Raw genomic sequence first — 23,402 nt, forward strand, 5'->3', positions numbered from 1 at the left:
GTGTCCGCCTACCACATGAGAGGTCCAAAGTTCAAACCCAGGGCCTCCTGACTGTGTGATGAGCTGGCCCATGTGCAGTGCTGGTGCGTGCAAGGAGTGCCGTGCCGCGCAGGGGTGTCCCCCGTGTAGGGGAGCCCCACGCGCAAGGAGTGCGCCACGCAAGGAGTGTGCCCCGTAAGGAGAGCCACCCAGTGCAAAAAAAGTGCAGCCTGCCCAGGAATGGCACCGCACACACGGAGAGCTGACACAGCAAGATGACGCAACAAAAAGAGACACAGATTCCGGGTGCCGCTGACAAGAATACAGGCGGACACAGAACACGCAGCGAATGGACACAGAGAGCAGACAACTGGGAGCAGGGAGGCGGGGAAGGGGAGAGAAAAAAATAAAAAATAAATCTTAAAAAAAAAAAAAAAGATTGAGTACCATTCACATGAATATTTTCCAGTGGTGATTATGTTCTTAAAACTTTCTCAATCAATATAAGTTAATTCAGTTTAAAGTAAAATGGGTGGTCTGATGGCAGTTTTGCATAAAGTGGATATAGGGAATTAGAACTTGGAACACTTGATTCCAATAATATTGTTTGGTTTATCTTTCTGAGAGCTGTTTCGATGCTTGTGCAGATGTTAGTTCTCCTACCTGGAATAATATTTCCGAATTGCATTTTATCCTTTAGTTACCGTTCTTCGGGATCTAGCCAGTACTTAACACTGAGTTCTGTTTCACAACATACTCATTTTAGTTTTTAACAATACAGTATTACTAACACCTTTTCTTTTGTTAAATGATTTAGTTTTATTAAAAAGCTTATGGGAACCTAACATTAATTCATTAATTTGCACCCTCTTTATTGACCTTGAATGATATTTGCATGCAGTAAACTAGTTTTAAGTATTGAAGTCTGATGATAACTCAGTGAAATGAGATTTTGCAGTACGGTATGTCACTTTCCAAAACAATGTATATTTGATTAGTTTTCTGCAAGTTTTGTAGGGATGCACATGGATGGATAGTACACTGATAAAGAGTTGACTTGTGCAGAACTGCTAAGGTTGTGTGTTAATTTTTGGAAATACATAGAAAAGGTGAAAGCAAGCATAATGTTTGTAACTAGCAGTGCTATTATATGGGTATGACAGTGGTTGAAAGGGAAAGTATAAGGTTTTGTATATTACTGAAAGGAAAACTAAAAAAGTAATGTGTGACTGTATAGCATAGTAAAACCTCATGTGAAATATGAACATGAGTAATATTGCATATATAAGACTTTCTTCAACACAGAACAAATGTATGTTAATGTTACAGTATGTACTATCAGGCATACAATAACAATACTATGCTAAGTGAGAAAACTAGACACACTGTACTACATGTTATATGATTCCAAGTATATAAAAAGTAAATACAAATTAATTTTTAGAGATGAAATTAGATTAGTGGTTTTATTAGTCAGCCAAAGGGGTGCTGATGTGAAGTACCAAAAATCTGTTGACTTTTATAAAGGATATTTATTTGGGGTAAAAACTTAAAATTATAAGGCCCTAAATTAGAGCCCAATTTAAGGTTGCTTTCTCACCAGTCGGTTATGAAATAACCGGAGTTGGTTATTTAATTTATTTGCTTGTTGTTTGATTTTTTGTTTCTAGGAGGTACCAGGAACTGAACCCGGGCCTCCCGAATGGGAAGCAGGCGTCTAACCACTTGAGGCACATCAGCTCCCTTAACTTTTTTTTTTTTAGGTTTTAAAACTTTTTATTTGCATATTAAAAAATTGTGCATTCCAATAATTAAAATCATTTGAACAACAAAAAATGGCACTCTGATTAAACTGCATTTTACATCCTGTAGGACACCTTGAACCAACTTTTGCTTTTACTCTAGATTTCACTGTCGTCCTTCACCAACATGCAAGTTCTTTTCCTTCCCTGCCAGCCAGACAGGCAGATGGGAGAGGCAGGCGCGGCCTTCCTTGTTAGTAGTTCTCGATTCTTTGATGTGAAAAGGTGCAGCACAGTCATTTAAACTTGACCAACCTCTTTGCATCTTACAAAGTTAACAGCTAAAAGAAGTAAAATAAGAAGGTAATGCTTGTGGAATGTACAGTGCATATTTGCGGCACCTGCCTCATTACGATTCGCCTGCTTGCTTCTCCTGTTTATCGTTTCTTTGGAAGGCAGTGGATTTTTCTCTTGCGTTTCTGTTTTCAATTTCGACTTATCGAATTTCTCAATCTCAGCCATACTGGGTTTGTCAGACATAGTTGCAGAGGAAGCCGAGCGAGACACGAGCGAGGAGAAGCTGGTCCGCGCGGGGTTTGTCGCCGAGTGCCTCCCCTAACTTTTGAATACTGGCTTCTTGGACTCAAAACATAATGCCTTCGAGAGTCTTTCAAGTTGTGCATATCAATAGTTCTATTTCTTTTTATTGAGAATATTATATTATATGGATATATCACCATTTGCTTAGGGTTTGCTAGCCACTTTTTGAAGGACATTTGGTTGTTTACAGTTTTTGATGATTATATACAAATAGAACCACTGTAAATATTCAAATACAGGTTTTTGTATGACTGTATTTTTGTCTCTTGGGTGAATACTGAGAAGTGGGATTAGTAGGGTCATTTGCTAAGTATATGTATTAGTTAGTAAGGAGCTGCCAAAGAGTTTTCCAATGTGGCTCTACCATTATCCATTTCCAGTTGAAATGTATGAGAGTTTCAGTGATTCCACATCCTTCTGAGCACTTGGTTAGCCATAGGGGTGCTGATGCAAAGTACCAAAAATCTTTTGGCTTTTATAAAGGGTATTTATTTGGGGTGGAAGCTTACAGTCATAAGGTCATAAGGTGTGAGTTACTTCCTTCACCAAAGTCTGTTGCCACATGTTGGTGCAAGATGGCTTCTGGTCTCTGTAAGGGTTCAGACTTGCTCTTGCTCCTAAGGCTTTGTGGTCCAGCTCCTTCCCATCTCAACTATAGGCTTGTGTAAGGCTTTGTCTCTCTCCCTAGGGCTTTCCATTCTTTCCCGGCTCAGCTGCTCTGGTCTCTCTACAAGGTCAACTGTAGACTATCAGGCTCTCTCTCTTCGTGGAGCCTCTGCTGCGTCTATGGAACCATTTTTATTCCTCTGTGTTCTTCTTGCATGTATTTACTTCCTGAGGCTCCAGCATCAAAAACTCTAACTCTCTCCTCTGCCATGTGGTTTTCTCTGTGAGTCCTTGCCCACCAAGGGGGGGTGTGGCACTTGACTTTTTACTGCTGTGGCCCAATCAAAGACTTAATCATTATTTAATCAAGTAAAAGTAAAACCTCTGAATTTAATACAACCTAATACACACTAGAGGAACAGGCCACTTTACAAATATATTTTTGGCATTTATAAATAATACTGAACTGCTACAGTATTTGTATTTTTTCTAGTTATTCTAATAATATATAGTGGTGATTTATTGTGGTTTTGAATTGTTAATGATGTTGAACATCTTTTCATGTACTTAGTTGCTTTTTGTAAATCTTCTTTGGGAAGTTTATGTTCAGGTCTTCATCCTCAGTCTGAAGCTTGTCCTTTCATTCTCTTAATAGTGTCTTTTGCAGAACAGAAGTTTAGAATTTTGATGAAGCCCAATTAATTGTTTTTTTTTTTAATGGATTGTGCTTACAGTTTCATGTCTTAAAAACTTTGACTAACCCCCCATGTTAAAAAGATTTTCTATCTTTTCCTTGGTTAGTTTTATAGTTTTACATTTTGCATTTAGGTTTATGACTCATTTTGAAGTTAACTCAAGGTTCATTTTTGCATGTGGATGTCTGATTGTTCTGATATCATTTGTTGAAATGACCGTTTTTTCTCCATTTTTTGATCTTTGTCAAAAAATCAAATTGCCGTTTTTATGTGGGTCTGTCTCTACATTCTTTTCTGTTCAATTGATGTATTAATCCCTTTCTTGTATCACACTTTATTGATAATTGTGGCTTTATAGTAAATCTTAAAATCATGTAATATGATTTTTCCAATTTTATTCTTCTTTACCAAAATTGTTTTTGCCTTCCAATTCCTGTGCCTTTTAAACAAGTTTAGAATCTGCTTATCTGTCTTTAAAGAATCATGGTTTTGGGAAACGGACTTGGCCCAGTGGTTAGGGCGTCCGTCTACCACATGGGAGGTCTGCGGTTCAAACCCCGGGCCTCCTTGACCCGTGTGGAGCTGGCCCATGTGCAGTGCTGATGCGCACAAGGAGTGCCGCGCCACGCAGGGGTGTCCCCCGCGTAGGGGAGCCAGCCCCACGTGCAAGGAGTGCGCCCTGCTAAGGAGAGCCTCCCAGCGCGAAAGAAAGTGCAGCCTGCCCAGGAATGGCTCTGCCCACACTTCCCGTGCTGCTGACGACAATAGAAGCGGACAAAGAAACAAGACGCAGCAAACAGACACAGAGAACAGACAACCGGGGGAGGGGGAGGAATTAAATAAATAAATAAATCTTTAAAAAATAAAAAATAAAAAAATCATGGTTTTCAAAAATTGACATTGCATTAAATCTATAGACCAATTTGGGGAGAATTGACATTTTACTGTGTTGAGTCTTCCAGTCCATGAATGTGGTCTTGTTTGATTTCTTTCATCAGTTTTTTTGTACTATTCGGCCTTTATATCCTATACACCTGTTGTTACAGCTTTAGCTAAGTAGTTTATGTTGTTTTTTAAGCTATTGTAAACTGGCATTGTTTTTTGTAAAATTCAGTTTCAGCTTGATCTTTGTTAGTGTATAGAAATATGGTTGATTTTTGTGTATGGACTTTGCATCCTGCAACTTTGTTAAACTCGTTTTTTTTTAATTAAAAAAATTTTTAAATTTTATTTAGTTTTCTCCCCTCCCCCCCCAATTGTCTGTTCTCTGTGCCCATTTGCTGCATGTTCTTGTTTTTGTCCGCTTCTGTTGTCAGCGGCACGGGAATCTGTGTTTCTTTTTTTTGTTGTGTCACCTTGCTGTGTCAACTTTCTGTGTCTGTGGCGCCATTCCTGGGCAGGCTGCACTTTCTTTCATGCTGGGCGACTCTCCTTACGGGATACACTCCTTGCACGTGGGGCTCCCCTACGCAGGGGGCACCCCTGCGTGGCAGGGCACTCCTTGTGTGCATCAGCACTGCGCATGGGCCAGCTCCACGTGGGTCTAGGAGGTCCGAGGTTTGAACCGCAGACCTCCCATGTGGTAGATGGACGCGCTATCCACTGGGCCAAGTGCACTTCCCTAAACTCACTTGTAAATAGTGGTATATGATTTTTTTGTATTATCTTTTTTCTAGTTTTGTTATCAGGTTTGTGCTGGCCTCCTAAAATGACTTTGGGAAGTGTTCCCTCCTCTGTTTTTTGGAGGAGATTCTGTAGAATTAATGTTACTTTTTCCTTTAATGTTTGTTAGAATTCTTCAGAGGAGCTATCCAGGTCTGGAGGTTTTGGAAGATTTTTAATTAAGTATTCCATTCCCTTAATAGTTATAGGACTACTAAAGTGATCTGTTTCATCATGGTTGAGATTTGTTTGTAGTCGTCAAAGCATTGGTCCTTAATATATAAGTTCTGAAATTTATATGACTACTATTCCCTTATTGTCTTTTCTCCCCCTTTATTGGAGAAGTTGTAAAAAAAACATTCAAATTTATTTTCCTAGTTGATGTTTCAAAGAAGGTACAAAATCAGAGACCCAAAAGTGGGAGAATATTTTGCAAGTGGTTTTAGATGTTAGTTTGTTTTTTGCTAAAAAGTGTTTACCACTTTGATGATCACAAAGAATTACTGGAAAGCCAAACCAGTAAATGTTTTCAAATTTGGGTGAATATAGTAAATTATGTAGCTAATGATTAAAAAGGGGATCTGTATTTTATTTGTGGAACACAATTTAAAAGGAATATATAGTACTATTAAGATAATATATTATCTTGTTTAAGCTGAAATATGATTGGGGATATAAGAAGCAGTACACTTTCCTAAACTTTTTTTTTTTTTAAGATTTTATTTATTAAATTTATTTCTCTTCCCTTCCCCTGCCCCCCTGTTGTCTGCTTTCTATGTCCATTTGCTGTGTGTTCTTCTGTGTCTGCTTGCATTCTTGTAAGCGGCACTAGGAATCTGTCTCTTTTTTTGGTATTATCTTGCTGCGTCAGCTCTCTGTGTGTGCGGCGCCATTCCTGGGCAGGCTGTGCTTTTGCACAGGGTGGCTCTCCTTACAGGGCACACTCCTTGCACATGGAGCTCCCCTACACGGGGGGACACCCCTGTGTGGGCTGGCACTCCTTGCGCGGATCAGTACTGCGCGTGGGCCAGCTCACTACACGGGTCACGAGGCCCTGGGTTTGAACCCTGGACCTTCCATGTAGTAGTCGGATGATTTACCAGTTGAGCCAATTCCGCTTCTCCTAAACTTTTGATTGTCCAACAGATATAGTACATAGTCAACAAATGTGTCAGAATATAAAGGATGCACATGTTAAGAATAATACCATTAAAAAGGAGAAATATTTATTGACCTTATTGAAATGAAGGAGGATAAAGGGTTTATTCTAGCTTAGAAAATCATTTGTGCATTTCAGAAAGATAATATTGAAATATTAATAAAAGCTCATAGACATAATATCAGAGAGCATCTATGGCAGGTATGCAAAGGTTTAGAACCCATTATTTTTCCCCAGTAAGAGTATGCCACATTTGTACCTTGCTTAACTCATCATCTGTATTTGATATGCAAAACTTCCATTTCTAAAACTTTATATATGATTTTGGTAGTTTGGAACTATATGTACCCAAGAAAATTCTGTTTTAAAGCTAACCCATTCTTGTGGGTATAAATCTATTACTCATTGTAACCTCTGGATGAGGTTACTTCAGTTAAGGCATGGCGAGGGTGGATCTGAATCCTTTTACTTGAGTTCTTTATAAGAGAATGTAGTTCAGACAGAGAGAAAGCAATGGAAGCAAGAAGCTGAAAGCAGGGAAACCTGGTAGAGAAGGGAAAGACCAGCAAACACTGCCATGTCCCTGGCATGTTACAAGGAACAAGGTTCCCTAGCAACTGGTCTTCGGGAAAAAAGAAACTGTCTTGATAATGATTTGCACTTTCTCACAGCCTCAACGTAAGCTCATAAATTCCCACTGTTTAAATCAGCCCATTTCTTGATATCTGCTTTAAGCAGTCTAGGCAGCTAAAACTTTGTTTTATTATACATACACTTTTGTGTATAAATTCAATGAGTAGAAGAGATACTTTTATCTGTCTTAAAGACTTCCTTAAATACATGAGAATAGCTTTAGGCATCAAGATCAGACCACTTTCCATGCAAATTAACAGCATTTATCAAATACTAACACACACACACAAGTATATGTAATGAGGAAATACACTAGTCTAAATAACTTTTTTTTTTAAAAAGATTAATTTTATTTATTTTTCCCCCTTTCCCTCCTCCTGCCTTGCTGTTTTTGCTGTCTGTGTTGTCTTCTTTTCTCATTTTCTTTCCTCTAGGATTCACAGGGATTTGATCCTGAGGACCTCTGATATGGAGTGAGGTTGCGGTTGATTGCGCCACCTCAGTTCTTGGTTTCTGCTGCTCTTCACCTTGACTCTCCCCTTGTCTCTCTTTTGATGCATCATCATCTTGCTGCATGAATCACTTGCGCGGGCACGGGCTTACCACGCAGGTACTTGTGCAGGCACTGGCTCGCCACACAGGCACTTGCACAGGCATGCTTTCTCTTCTTCTTTTTCACCAGGAGGCCCCAGGAATCGAACCTGGGTCCTCCCATATGGTAGGCGGAAATTCTATCACTTGAGCCACATCTGCTTCCTCAAGGCTAAATAACTGATTTCACATTTTGCAAATATATTACACATTTTTACGCAACTGATAATTGTGGATGGTATTTTGAACTAAATTGATATGGGTAAATAGAAGATAATAATATATTCTGAATTTGAAAATAAAAAGTAAAGAAATGGAAAACATTGAATGAGCTGATGAAACTATCAAGTTTTGTGGGATACAGGCATGTAAAATAAGGTTGTAGACATCCTTATTTCACCTGTGAAATAGAGATATACAAAGTTAAACCCAGTGCGTTCCTATTTTGCCTTTTTAGCAGGAAAACATGATTTTCAGTGAATGCATCTAATTTACAAAAAGTCACTTCTTGTCTTTTCAACAGGCTGATGATTTAAACCCTATATGTATTTTATTGTAAATAATTTTAAGTAGTATACTTGGTATTTTAAGAAAATCACCACTGTGTTTTGATACTCTAAAACAGATTCATGAGGTTTTTCTCAGTAAAACCTTATTTTGTTATTACTATTATTTTTAATGTAAGTGTTCTGGATTTAGTTATTTTTAACAATGCCAGTCACAATGGAATCGTTCAAAAGGCATTTCGGTGAGCTGAAATCAAAGTTATATAAGGAGAAGCAAATTTGGCTCAAGGGATAGAGCGTCTGCCTACCACATGGGAGGTCCAGGGTTCAAACCCAGGGCCTCCTGACCCGTGTAGGGCACTGGCCCACTCGAAGTGCTGTTGCGTGCCAGGAGTGCTCTGCCACACAGGGGTGTCCCCCATGTAGGGGAGCCCCATGCACAAGGAGTGTGCTCCATAAGGAGAGCCGCCTTGTGTGAAGAAAGCACAGCCTGCCCAGGTGTGGTGCCGCACACATGGAGAGCTGATGCAGCAAGATGACGTAACAAAAAGAGACAGAGATTCCCAGTGCTGCTGACAAGAATATAAATGGACACAGAAGAATACACGGTGACGGAAGCAAATTTGGCTCAACAGATAGGGTGTCTGCCTACCACATGGGAGGTCAAGGTTCAAACCCAGGGCCTCCTGACCTGTGTGATGAGCTGGCCTATGCGCGGTGCTGATGCGCGCAAGGAGTGCCGTGCCACGCAAGGGTGTCCCCCGTGTAGGGGAGCCCCATGCACAAGGAGTGTGCCCTGTAATGAGAGCTGCCCCGCATGAATAAAGCGCAGCCTGCCTAGGAATGGCGCCACACACAGGGAGAGCTGATGCAGCAGGATGATGCAACAAAAACAAGATACAGATTCCTGGTGCCGCTGACAAGAATACAAGCGGACACATGTGCCCTGTAATGAGAGCTGCCCCGCATGAATAAAGCGCAGCCTGCCTAGGAATGGCGCCACACACAGGGAGAGCTGATGCAGCAGGATGATGCAACAAAAACAAGATACAGATTCCTGGTGCCGCTGACAAGAATACAAGCGGACACAGAAGAACACACAGCAAATGGACACAGAGAGCAGACAACTGGGCCGGGGGGAGAGAAATAAAAAAATAAATTAAGTTATATAAGGTCAGTGGATGTGGCGCAAGTGATTGGTGTCTAGCCTACCATATGGGAGGTCTGTAGTTTGCTTCCCTGTGCCTCCTACAGAAGACACTGAGCTGGCGTGGTGAGCTGATGCGACAAGAGACACAAGAAGAAAAATATAATGAGAGATGCAACATAGCAGGGAGCAGAGGTTCCGGTGCCTCTTAAAGAGAATGGGCAGGACGGTGAGCTGATGAGACAAGATGATACAACAAGACATTGGGTATTTTCATAGTAGTTACAGTTACAAACAACAACTGTGGGAGTGCTGACTTCCTAGCCGGGGGAGTTCTGTCACATTCCACAGTGGAACAGCAACAGTCCCCCAAGTGCAAGGACAAAAAAAGACCAGTGAAGAAGCATGGTCCAGTGATGAGCCCTTGATACTGATGACTATGCTTATGACCCTGTGTGCCTGAGATTTCAACTAGGCCTAGAGCAGCAGGGTGTTTAAGAATTACCTCCTGAGAGCCTCCATGTTGCTCAAATGTGGACACTCTCTAAGCCAAACTTAGCATGTAAATGAGTTACCTTCCCCCCAGCGTGGGATATGACTCATGGGATGAGCCTCTCTGGTGCCTAGGGATTACTACCAATCACTAGCTGGTAATGCAACTAGAGAAAGACCTTGAATAAAAGGGGGATAATGGTAATGAGAAATGAGTTTATATGCCTAAGAGTCTTCAAAAAAGATTCAGGAGGTCATCAGAGGCGTTGTGTTTATGCACATCTCAACAGGATCCAAGAGACAGCCAAAGTAGATACAGCCCCAGGTACTGGTGCTCCTGAGGGCTACGGAGACAGACACACAAGTTCCATGGACATGGCAGATGGCTCTGGAGTTCAGTGCCTTGTCAGGGGGTCCTATTTTGTAATTTGTGTTCCTGAGTGTGATGGAGTTGGACTCAGATGTGACCTTTCTACACATGCCTCTTCCGTCACTTTTACTTAACCTTTGGTTGGTGCTGGGGTTAGTGTATACTCAGGTTACTTGAATCTCTGAACTGTCCATGTGCCGGCTGGGCCCTGAGCCTCAGCAGAGTTGCAACTCCTGTTCTCTGGTTCATTGGACTTACCCAGGTCAGCTAACAGGGAGATGAAGATAGTCAACTACCACACCAGGGAACCGAGAGTGCCTTCAGCTGCAAGCAGGAGAATCACGTCCATCAGCCATGTGGAATCTAAAAGTCCCCTCTCGATTTAGAGGTGGAGTGGACATCACCATCACAGGGTCCACAGGATGAAGGAATAAAATATGGATTAGAGTAAACTTACTGGTATTCTACTGTAGAACTGGTGTGCCTCTGGCACCGGAAGAAATTGAATCATTGATGTGGAGACAGTGCCACAGTAGTTGCTGAGGGCAGGGAGAGGGAAGAAGAGAGGTGATGTAGGGGCATTTTTGGGACTTGGAGCTGACCTAAATGATATTGCAGGGACAGATGCAGGACATTATATATCCTGCCATAACCCACTGAATGGACTGGTGGAGGTGTAAACTACAGTGTATACTATAATCCATGTGGTGTAGCAAATCTCCAAAATATATTCACCAAATGCAAGGAATGTGCCACAACGATGAAAGAGGTTGTTGATGTGGGAGGAGTGGGGTGAGGTGGGGTGTGGGGTATATGGGAACCTCTTATATTTTTATTTTAATGTAACATTTTTTGTGATGTATGTATCTTTTTTAAAAAGGCAATAAAAATTGATGCAAAAAATATAAATGTAATGATAAAAAAGATGGAACAAGAGACACAAGAGGAGAAACATAACTAGAGATACAACAAAGCATGAAACAGAGGTGGCTTAAATGATTATGCTCATCCCTCCCACATTGGAGGTACTAAGTTTGGTTCCTGGTGTCTCCTAAGAAACAAATAAGATGAACAGATACAGCAAGTGCAAACAATAAGGGGGTAGGGAGAGATAAATAAAATAAATCTTAAAAAAAAGTTATTTAAGATTTTCACTGGGTCATGTAAAAGTGATAAATAATGGCAATACTCTTATTTAAAATGAGATAAGTATATTTTAATTATATATTGTAATAGATAAGTTAGTTTTCTTTAAATTTTAATTTTAATATAAATTGCTGAAAGTAAAAATAATGTGAGTTTAATACAATTTGTCTTTATTTTTTCTATATTTTTCAACGACTTTGACATAGGAAAAATGAACCATTAACAATAAAGGCATGTATATAGGGCACCCACTTTCCCTTGTGTCCAGCTTCAGTATGGCTTGGCTGGGCCCTGGCCTGTCCCCATCTCATGTGATTGAATAATTTTTGTATATTCATTTCAAGATTGTGTGTTCCCCCTTTCTCTGAATATATACTGGAATTTCTTCCTGGAGACAATCCTGAATCTGTCAGATACACTGCAGAATGGAAGGATTTTGACCTGTCAAATCCCTCAATGAATGGATACTTTTGTAAATTTCCTGTAACTTTACGTGAGAAAATAAATCATAAAGCACACCTGAATGGTCCATAAAGTGAAGCTCGCTGTTTAAAAATATGTCCAGAGAAACCACATGAAACTCCTGCATCGGCATCAGTGCTGTAACAATAGAAAGCCTCAGCTCTAAATTGTCTCAAAGCTGTGACTGCTTCCTCTGGTCAGTCCTGGAAGAAGGAGCTCTTGTCCTCACTGGAGATAGGGCCACCACCTGCCTACAAAGGGGCTGAACAGGAGGGTTCCTGTCTGTCTGAGAAAGTAGTGGGTCAGAAAGGAGGGCTGAGGCACTTGCTTGTTTTATGCTCACGGTTTAGTGGAACCCTTGTGCCCCCTCCAAGTCTTCTTGTTAAGTCACAAAATTCAGTGTTTCCCATACCTTAATTTTGGCAGTACAAAGTGGAGTTCTGTATCTCAAGCCATTTATTTGTTTCTTTTTCCTTTTCTTGTTCTCCTACTTCCTTTGTATAGTTCTAGTGCTGTTGCTTTTGTTTGTTTTTTTCCCATGTATATTTTTTGTTGTGTTTTCTTTTTCCTGTAAAATGTCCTGGTTCTTCAATAACTTACAAATATGATTATTTGGAGAGGTGGGTGAGGTTTCAGTAGTGATAGACTGCAGAGGATGGGAAAGGCCCTGACACTCATCCCTGAGATTGTCTGACTACCTTTTCCCCTGGTGCTCAGAATCCTGAAGCGCCCTTTGGGTTCACAATCCCCTCCTCAGCTGCTGGGGTCGGGGGGTGGAGGGCTTCCTTTCCTCTGACTCCCTAGACCTGCAAGTTGGGAGGGAAGGGAGGAGGAGGGGAATCTGAAGGAGGAAGGGTGCAGAAGGTGGACCCAGAAGGGATTCTGTGAATGGTCAGGCCAAAACCTCACTGTCGTATGTGCCAGGGTTAAGGGCGGGGGGTGGGAACTTCTTCAGAGTGGCATCTATGATACAGTTACTGTTCCTGGATACTTTGAAGAGGAGGTTGGCTTTGGGTAGGTCCAAATAGTAATGAAAGGAGATTTTTCCTAGTGCTGGCCTAAAACTCCATGCCCACTTGCATCCGTTTACTGGCTTTATGGTAATATGTTGCATGCATGTTGGCTGCCGCAGTGTTACTATTGCCAACCAGTAGTTCAATGTGTATTTCCCAGCTAGAGCCATTACAATGCTCTTCTCCTCAGGCAGTGGTAGACCACCTCTCTGCCCAGGATGAGACATGGTATGATACTCTGGGGGTAATGGGCCATGAGGATTCTGGAGCCCACCAGGGTGCTGGGTTCCCAGGGTGACAGCTGCCCTGAAGTAGAATCACAGTATTCTGTCCTACTGTCAGTTGATAAATAAAAAAAAAATTTATTTATTTATCCCCTACTCACTTCGTTGCTTTGTGCTCATTGTCTACTCTCTGTGTGTTCTTCTGTGTCTGCTTGTCTTCTCTAGGTGGCACTGGGAACTGATCCTGGGACCTTCTGGAGTGGGAAAGAGGCGCTCAATCTCTTGAGCTGCCTCAATTCTCTAGTCTGCTGTGTCTCTTAGTGTCTCTACTCTGTGTCTCTTTTTGTTGTGTCATCTTGCTGTGCCAGCTCTCTGCGTGGGCCAGCACTCCTGTGTGGGTCAGCACGCTGCTCAGGCCAGCTCTCTGTTCAGGCCAGCTTGCCATGTGGGCCACCTTGCGTTTCCCCAGTAGGCCTCAGGAATCAAGCCTTGGGCCTCCTATATGGTAGATGGGACCCCAATCACTTGAGCCACATTCATTTCCCAGTTCATAAATTTTGAATGCTGGGTCTGGAGGACCATCTTGGACCTTGAGGTCTGGACCCAACTGGTGATTGACCTGGGCCCTGAGGCTGCTGCTGTTGTCCATGTCACCCACGAGCATGGGGTGTGTCTCTGTGGGACTTGACTGTTTTGATCCCACATATGTGACCTGGAATTGGTAGTTGTATTCCCCTCTTGTATTATTTTTTAATGTGTACAGGATCTTGCTATTTCTTGTTTGTGGATTTTAACATCATATAATGTCCTCCTTATCCTTGGCAATCTTCTTCCTTTGAAATCTCTTTGTCTGTTATTAATTTAGGTACTCCAGCCTTCTTTGATTAGTGTTTTATATGGTATATATCTTTTTTCATCCTTTTACTTAAAGTTTTTTTTTAATTTGATGAAGTATATCGTTCACACATAAACATACATGAACAATAAGTGTCTAATAGTTGCGAACTTACCAAAAAGAACTTATATAACATCATACAGGGCTCTCATACCTCTACCACCAATATCTTGCATTCTGAATCCCATTTTTAATTAATAATGTAAGAGCATCCTCAAAATATTTCTACTAACCAAGGTATTTTATATTTGGTGTATTTTTCACCCCAATCCACCTTATTATTAATATTTTTATATCACTTATACATGAACATAAACAATAAATGTATATTAAAGGTTGTGAACTTACAGAACATGCATGTGTAGCATCATACAGGGGTCCCATACATCAGTCCACCACCAACACCTGGCATTGTTGTGAGACATAGGTTATAAATTCTGAAAGAATATCATCAAAATCTTACTACTAACTATAGTCCATATCTCCCATTTGGTGTATTTTTTCCCAAACTCCCACCCTATTTTTTTTTAGATATATTTTTATTACAGAAATTGTGAACTTAGAAAACAATCATGCACATGTGCAGAAGTTCCATACAACAGCTCTCTATCAACACACCACGCTGTGGTGGAATATTTGTTACAGATTATGAGCTAATGCCATCAAACTGTTACCATTAACCATGTTCCATAGTGTACATTTGGCACTACACTTGGCATACTTTTTTCATACTCCATTATCAACACAGTACATCTTTGGCATAGATGCATGAATATTATTGTATTGCTGTTAACCACAGTCCATAGGTTATTCCAGTTGTAGTTTTACCATGGTTCTCCACATTCCCGCCATACTGCAATAGTGATGTATATCTGCTCTAGCTCACAAAGGACACTCTTGCATCTGTACCGTCAACCACAGTTCTCATTCATCTCTGGGTTCACTGTGTTATTCAGTCCCTAGATTATTCTCTAGCTCTCTTTCAATGAACAATTACATCCCTGGACTACAATTTACAGCCATATTCCAGCTGTTTCTCACTGTAATGCGTTACCATCAGCTCTATACATTTTTATACTTTTATAGTACCCTAATTCTAACTGTAACCCTATCCCTACATTAAGCCTCAGTAGTCCATTTCAGTCCTCCTCTTACCTTCTTTAAGAATCTACCACCTACCACCAGGTCTTGAAGATGTTTTCCTACATTTTCTTCTAGAAGCTTTATGATTCTTGCTTTGATATTTAGGATTTTTATCCATTTTTAGTTAATTTTTGTATAAAGTGTGAGATAGGGGTCTTCTTTCTTTTGGCTATCTGGTTCCCTCAGCACCATTTGTTGAATGGCCTGTTTTGTCTGAGCTAGGTGACTTTGACACACTTGTCAAAAATCACTTGACCTTAGATGTGAGGGTCAGTTTCTGACCATTGGTGTATGTGTCTTTGTGCCAGTACCATGCAGTTTTCACTGCTGTAGCTAGGTAATAATGATTTAACGTCTGGAAGCGAGAGTCCTCCAACTCTGCTTTCCCTTTTTAAGTTGTTTCTGAGTATTTGGGACCTCTTATTCTTCCAAATAAATTTGATAAACATTTTTTCTATTTCTTTAAAAAATGTTGGTGGAATTTTTATTGGGATTGCATTGAATTTGTTTATCAATTTGAGTAGAATTGACATCTTGATAGTCTTTCAATCTGTGAGCATGGAATGTTCTTCCAATTATTTAGGTCTTTTTTAATTTCTTTTAACAGCGCATTGTAGTTTTCTGAATACAGGTACTTTACATTTTTTATTAAGTTTATTCTAAAACATTGGATTCTTTTAATCACTATTGTAAATTGCTTTTTCCCCTCCGACTTCCTCCTCATATTGCGCATTACCCTAGTGTCTTTTAAAGACTATTTCATCTAAGTATAGCTACTCTGGCTTGTTTTTTTGTTTTTGTTTTTGCTTACTGAATCCATGGAATATCTTTTTCCAGCCTTTCACTTTCAATCTTTTGATATCCTTGGGTATAGGGTGAGTCTTTTGCATATAGCATATTGGTGGGTCATATTTTCTTATCCATTCTGCCAGTCTGTGTCTTTTGATTGAGGAATTTAATGCATTAACATTCAATGTTATTACTATAAAGGCTATATACTATATATACTATATATATATACACTATAGTATATGTAGTATATAGTAAATACTATAAAGTTCTTATGTCACTCATTTTGACCTTTGGGTTTTATCTGACATTTTATTTTCACCACTATTTTGAAACTTAATTACTTTTACTCGTACAGTTTTCATTTGTAGACTCTCTTCTAGCCTCTGTCTCCTGTCTTGTCTTTTCAGACTGTAGCACACCCTTTAGCATTTCCTGCAAAGCTGGTCTCTTGGTTACAAACTCTCAGTTTCTATTTTTTTGTGAGTATTCTAAACTCACCCTCACTTTTGAAGGACAGTTTTCCTGGATATAAGATTTTTGGCTGGAAGTTTTTGTTTTGCAGAATCTTAACTATATCATACCACTCTCTTCTTGCCTCCATGGTTTCTGATGAGAAATCAGCACTTAATTTTACTGGGTATCTCTTGTATGTTATGCATTGCTTTTTCTCTTGCTGCTCTCAGAATTCTCCCCTTGTCTTTGGCATTTGCATTCTGATTAGTACATGTCTCAGAGTAGGTTTATTCGGATTTTTTTGGATAGGAGTACGTTGTGCTTCTTGGACATGGATATCTATGTTCTTCAATAGGGTTGGAAAATTTTCTACCATTATTTCTTCAAATATTACTTCTGCCCCTTTTTCCTTCTCTGCTCCTCCTGGGACTCCCATGACATGCATGTTTGCACGTCTCTTGCTGTCGTTTAGTTCCCTGAGAACTTGTTCAATTTTTTTCCATTCTTCATCTTTTCTTCTGTACATTTTCTTTTGGAGACCAGTTCTTCAAGCTCACCATTTCTTCCTTCTGCATCCCAAATCTGCTATTATATGAGTCCAGTGTATTTTTAATTTCATTTATTGTGGCTTTCATTCCTGTAAGATGTTTTTCTATGATGCTTTCAGATTCTTCTTTGTGCTTATCCAATGTTTTATTAATATCCTAATCTCTTTAGCCCTCATTGAATTTATTAAAGAGATTTGCTGAAATATCTATTATTGTTCAACTCCGTTAGGTCATCTGAAGGCTTATCTTGTTCCTTTAACTGGGCCATATCTTCCTGTTTCTTGGCATGGATTGTAATTTTTTGTTGGTGTCTTGGCATCTGGTTTACTAGATGTTTTTATTCTGGGTGCAATTTCTCTCTTTTGTTTAGGGCTTTCTTGCTCTTTCTTCCTTGCCGGTTGTGTAGTAGGAGCCAAGGATGTAGTTTAGTTGGTGCTGTAATCTGTGGAGGCTCAACCTGCCTGCATTGCCCCAGGGACTGATGAAGCTTTTCCCAACTTTCTCCTTTGCCAGGGGTAGGGACAGAGCCACAGCCATGTGTAATGATCCAAGTTGTTCCGGCTTAGACGGTAGTTGCCTGGAGAGACTGATGAAGCTTCGCACCCCTTCCTCTTCTGCCTGGGGTGGGGATGGAACTGCAGGTATGCGCATAGTCTATCTTGTGTGGGTCCAAAATGACCTCAGTTCCCCTAGTAGACTTCTGACTTTTCAGTCTTTGTCAGCTGAATGTACCTGCAGTTCCCGGAGAGGCTAATTAATGCAGGTCCCACCAGCTTCCTCCCTGCCAGAAATTGGGCTGAAGCCTAAACTAGGGCTGCAGTCCAGTCTGTGTGGAAAAAAGCTGGTCCCTACCGCCACTGTGATTTTCAGTCATCCTGGCTTTCCCTCATTCTGGGATTGGAGTAAAAATGGTGGCTACCAACGTCTTTCAGATTTGGACAAGTTTAATATTTAGCCGTTCTTAGGGTTATATTTTAGCTAGCTGAATTTACTACTCAGGTGAAGTTGGTGGCCCACTGTCTCTTCCTCCCCTCTTTTTGGGAAATGGAGCTTCCAACTCCAGTCACGGAATAGATTCTTAGGCAGCTTGTACCATCAGAGTAGGATGATCACCAGCTTCTGGGGTGTGGCCTGTATTTTCCTGGAGAGCTTGGTGCAGGTCCCCCCAGCTTCCTACCTGCAAATGGTGGGACTAGGGCTTATGCTAAAGCTGGAATCCAATCTTGATGGAAAGAAGCTGTTTCCTATCAGCACTGTGATTTTCAGTCTGCCCAGCTTCCCCTCCTGCCAGAGGTGAGTTAATTGGCAGCTTCCGGCCTCTTTCTGACTTGGACAAGTTCAAACTTCAGTTGTTTCTAGGATTATACCTTAGCCTGCCGAATTTACTAGTCAATAGCTGAAGTTTGTGCCTAGTCGTCTCTTTCTCCCTTGTTTTGGAGAAATGATGCTTCCAATTCCAGCCACAGAATAGCTCCCTAGTGACCTTGTGTCTCCAGTGGAGAATGGGCACCATCCTCCGTGGTGTGGAAGGCTCTACTTAAAATCGTCTCTGCAGATGGGCAGTCTCCTTCTTCCATTCTTTCAAGGATGTTTCAGGATGCTCTTCTGGTCTGGAGCCCCCAAACAGGTGCTTTAAATAGCTTTGGGTAATTACTAACTGCCCTGTAGCAATGAGCTGACTCTAGGAGCTCCTTACTCTGCTACCATCTTTCTGGTTGTCTCATAGACACCATTGAATTGTGTGTGTGTGTGTGTGTATGCATGTTTTTAAAAAACATTTATCTGTCTATCTAATCCCTCCCCCCACAGCCCCCAGAGATGGCTCCCTTGTCTGTCTGCTTATTGTAGTTTGTTGCCTGCTCGTCTACTTTAGTAGGCTCCGTCTTCTTTAGTAGGCACCGGGAAACGAAATAGGACCTCCCATGTGGGAGGTGAGTGCCCAGCTGTTTGAACCACTTCTGCTTCAGGCTGGTTGCATTTTCTGCTTGTTTCGTGGTTGTTGGTTGTGGTACTTGCTGTTTGTGGCAGTTGTGCTCTTTGCAGATTCTGTTCATTGTGTTGTCTGCTTGTCTTCTTTAAGAGGCACCAGGAACTGAACTTGGGACTTCTCATGTGGGAGGTGGGTGCTCAATTGCTTGAGAGACATCCACTCCCCATATGTGTGTATTTTAAGTCCATTCTTAACATCTGTCTTTTAAAAATGGCATATTTAGGCCTTTTATGTTTAACATAAAGATGGTTGTTTTTATTTAGTTGTATCATTTTATTATTTATGTCCTTGCTCCCTCTTTTTCCTCCCTCTTTATTTACTCCGTTTTTGCTTTTTTTGGGGGGGTACTTGATCACATTTTTGTTTTAATTTATGTGTTGTATTTTGTTCTATAGTTCTTTGTATATATTTTTAGAAGTTGCTCAAGGGATTGTAATATATGTACTTAATTGATCACAGTTTACTTGGAAGCTACTTTAAGTGGAAAGTAGAAACCTTTTCACTATATAGTGCCCTTCCTCCTTTAGGTTGACTTACTATATTTACATACATTGAAAACCCCATCAAATAATGTAATAATTACAGTTTTCAACAGTCAAATATATTTTAAAGAGTTCAAGAGAAGAATATTTCATTATATTACCCAGATATTTGTCAAAATTCCTGTTATTCTCCCTTTCATTCCCAATACTTCCAAGTTTCCTTCTGGAATGCTGTTCTAAGAACTTACTTTTGCAATTCTTTTTGAGCATGTTTGTTGGCAAAATTGTCTTTTGTGTTACTTTGTTTTAGAATGTCTTTATTTCACCTTCATTTGTAATGGATATTTTTGTTGCGTATAGAATTCAGAGTTTTTAAAAAAATTTTTTTCAGAACTTAAGTGCTATTCCACTTCTTTTGTGAACTCTATGGTTTTTAAAAACTGATAAATCTGTTTTTATCCTAATCAGGTTTCCAAAAGGTAATACATCAATTTGTCTGGCTACTTTTAAGAACAAGGATACTCCCTTATATAGCCATAAGCTCAAGAAATTTATTTCAAAAATGTTAATGTTTACATAAAGCTTACAGCCTATTATAATCTGTAACAAATGTTCCACCATGATGTGGTGTGTTGGTGAAGGGTTATATGGGAATTCTACACAAGTGCACAATTGTTTTATAAGTTCACAACTTTTGTAGTAAAAATATATTAAAAAACCAACAAATCCTACATTACAAACCCAAAATCTGATATACTGGCATTTATATTAATCCATGTCATTACCCTTACTAGAGACACTTATTTCTTCAGGTAGTGCTGATCTATTGTCTAGTGTTCCTTCTTCCCTCCTTCCCTTTCTTCCCACCCCTCATTTTTTGAACTTGTGTTCTCTGTCTTTAGGAGGCTCTGGGAACTGAAGCCGGGACCTCTGATGTGGTAGGGAGGCACCTACTCACTTGTCACCTCTGTTCCCTGCTTTGGTATATATCTCATTGTTTCTTCTTCTTGTGTCTCTTGTTGCATCAGCTTGTTGTGTCAGCTCACTGTTTGCTCATTTTCTTTAGAAGGCACTGGGAACCTCTGCTTTCTGCTTAGTTGTGTCTTTTGTTATGTATTTTTCCTTGTGTTTCTTGTGTTATCTTGTTGTGTCAACTAGCCATGCCTGCCCGTTGCTGCAGCTCACTGTCTTCTGTAGGAGGCACTGGAATCCAAATCATGGAACTCTCCCATATTATAGGCAGAGCTAAGTCACCTGAGTCACTTTGGCTTCCCTGTCCTTTTCTTTCAACTTGTACAACTCTCTTTAGTATCTCTTGTAAGGCAAATTTAGTTGTGATGAACTCCGTCAGCTTTTACTTACCTGCGAGTGTCTTAATCTCTCCCTTCCCCCTCCTTTTTTAAAATTTAGAAGTTGTAAGTTTACAGCAGAATCATACAGAAAAGACAGAGTTCCCATATTATACCTCCAATATCAACACCTTGCCATAGTTCCCATTCCCACCCCCCATTATCAACACCTTGTATTCAGTGTGGTACATTTGTTAAAATAGATGAAAGAATATTAATATAAGAATAGCAACTATAGTCTATCGTTTACATTGGGATTCACTGTGTTGTATAGTTCTCCCTCAATTTTGAAAGATAGTTTTGCTAGATATACATACAATTCCTGGTTGGCAGTTTTTGCTTTCCTTACTTTAAATATGTCATCCCACTGCTTTCTTAACTCCATGCTTTCCAATGAGAAATCAGCAGTTTTATGGCGGCTCTCATGTACATGACATGCTGCTTCTCTTTTGCAGTTATCTTTAGCATTCAACAGTTGTGATATGGGCCTGTTTGGGTTTATCCTGTTTGGAGTTCATTGAACATCTAGGATGTGAATATTCATATCCTTCATTAAGTTTCAGAAGTTAACTTCTCCAGCCATTATCTCCTGTCCCTTCTTTTCAACCTGAAAGACTCTCTTTAGCATTTCTACTAGCTCAGGTCTTTTGGTAATGAATTCTCTCAGTTTTTTTTAATCCATGAATGTTTTAAATTTGCCCTCATTTTTGAAGGACAGTTTTGCCAGATAAACAAGTTTTTGTGGCAGTTTTTATCTTTCAGTACCTTAAATATATCACTGCTTTCTCACTTCCATGGTTTCTGATGAGAAATTGGCCTTTAGTCTTATTAAGGATCCTTTGTATGTGATGAATCATTCTTCTCTTGCTGTTTCCAGAATTATCTTCTTATCTATGGCATTTGACATTTTGATTAGTGTGTGTCTTAGAATGGGTCTCTTAGGATTTAGCCTGTTAGGAATATGTCGCACTTAATGAACATGTATGTCTTTCATAAGAGTTGGAAAATTTTTGGTCACTGTTTCCTCATTTATTGTTTCTGATGTTTTCCCCTTCTCTTTCTGGGACTCCTATGATATGTATGTTGGGATGCTTGCTGTCCCACAGTCCCCTGGGCTCTTTTCACTTTTTGAAGTTTTTTTCCTCTTTCTCCAAGTATGATTTCAGTAATACTCTCTTCTAGTCCACTGATTTTTTCTTCTGCTTGTTCAAATCTGCTGTTGTGGGCCTCTAGTTTATTTTTAATCTCTATTGTTGTGCTTTTCGTTAATATAAGTTCTGTTGTGTTCCTTTTTAGACTTTCGAATTCTTTTTGTTCACCTACTGTCTTGTCTCTTCCCTTCCCTTCCTTTCCCTTCCCTTCCCAAATCCCCTCCCCTTCCCACTGGGCCTGAGAATTGAACCTGGGACCTCATATGTGGGAAGTTGGCACTCAACCAGTGAGCCACATGGGCTCCCCTGCATTGGTTTTTTCATTTCTTTGTGTGTGTGTGTTTTTTTAAAAGGAGGCACCAGGAACCAAACCTCTGACCTCCCATGTGGGAATCAAGTGCTCAACTGCTTGAGCCTCATCTGCTCCCCATGCATTGTTTTTTTTTTTTTTCTTTCCTTTTTTTATTATCTTTTTTTAAAAAAGGTACATAGATCAGACAAAATGTTACATTAAAAAATATAAGAGGTTCCCACATATCACACTCTCCACAACCCCACTCCTCCCACATCAACCACTTCTTTCATTAGTGTGGTATGGTCATTGTATTTCATAAGTACATTTGGAGCATGCTACACAGCATGGATTATAGTTTATGTTGTGGTTTATGCTTTCTCCCAACCCATTTAGTGGGTTGTGACAGGGTATATAATGTTCTGCACCTGTCCCTGCAGTATCATTGAGGACAGCTCCAAGTCCCCAAAATGCCCCAATATCACACCTCTTTTTCCCTCTCCCTGCCTTCAGCAACTCCTGTGGCCACTGTCTCCACATCAATGATATAATTCTTTCATTGCTAGAGTCACAATAATTCTATAGTAGAGTACTATAGTAGGTCCACTGTAATCCATATTTTTTCCTCCATCCTGAGGACCCTGTAATGGCGATACCCACTCCACCTCTAAATTGAGAGGGACCTTGATCCCACATGGCTGATGGATTCTCTTGTTTGCAGTTGTAGACTTTCTCGGTTCCTTGGTGTGGTGGTTGACCATCCTCACCTCCTTGTTGGCTAACCTGGGTAAGTCCAATGAATTGGAGATTAGCTGTTGTAACTCTTCTGAGGCTCAGAGCCCAGCTGGCACATGGACTGAACAGAGATTCAAGTCTCCTGAGCATACACCAACCGCAGCACCAACTACAGGTTCAGTAAAAGTGACAGAAGAGGCATGCATAGAGAGGTCACATCTGAGTCCAACTCCATCGTACTCAAGAGTACAAATTCCAAAGTAGGGCCCACTGGCACTGAACCCCAGAGCCATCTGCCATTTCCGTACAACTTGTGTGTCTCCGTAGCCCTCAAGAGCACCACTACCTGGGGTTGTATCTACTTTGGCTGTCTCTGAGATCCTGCTGAGACATGTGTAAGCATCACCACTCTCCTGACCTCCTGACTCATTTTGAAGTCTCTTAGCCATATAAACTCATTTGTCTTTACCATTTCTCCCTTTTATTCAAGATCTTTTTCTAGTTGCACCACCAGCTGGTGCTTGGTAATAATGTCTTGGCGCCAG

General features: G+C 40.4%; 1 protein-coding gene and 1 pseudogene across 19 annotated transcripts in view; one reads left to right on the plus strand and one right to left on the minus strand.

The window, feature by feature from the left end:
- BIRC6 (baculoviral IAP repeat containing 6) overlaps positions 1-23,402 on the plus strand; it is a 285,301-nt gene that overhangs the window by 21,015 nt on the left and 240,884 nt on the right. The gene's annotated exons all lie outside the window — the stretch shown is intronic.
- On the minus strand, positions 12,683-23,306 carry LOC139436786 (mitochondrial import receptor subunit TOM40 homolog pseudogene; annotated as a pseudogene).

Source organism: Dasypus novemcinctus, chromosome 17, assembly GCF_030445035.2.
Source record: "Dasypus novemcinctus isolate mDasNov1 chromosome 17, mDasNov1.1.hap2, whole genome shotgun sequence".
In the NCBI taxonomy this organism is placed as follows: domain Eukaryota; kingdom Metazoa; phylum Chordata; class Mammalia; order Cingulata; family Dasypodidae; genus Dasypus; species Dasypus novemcinctus.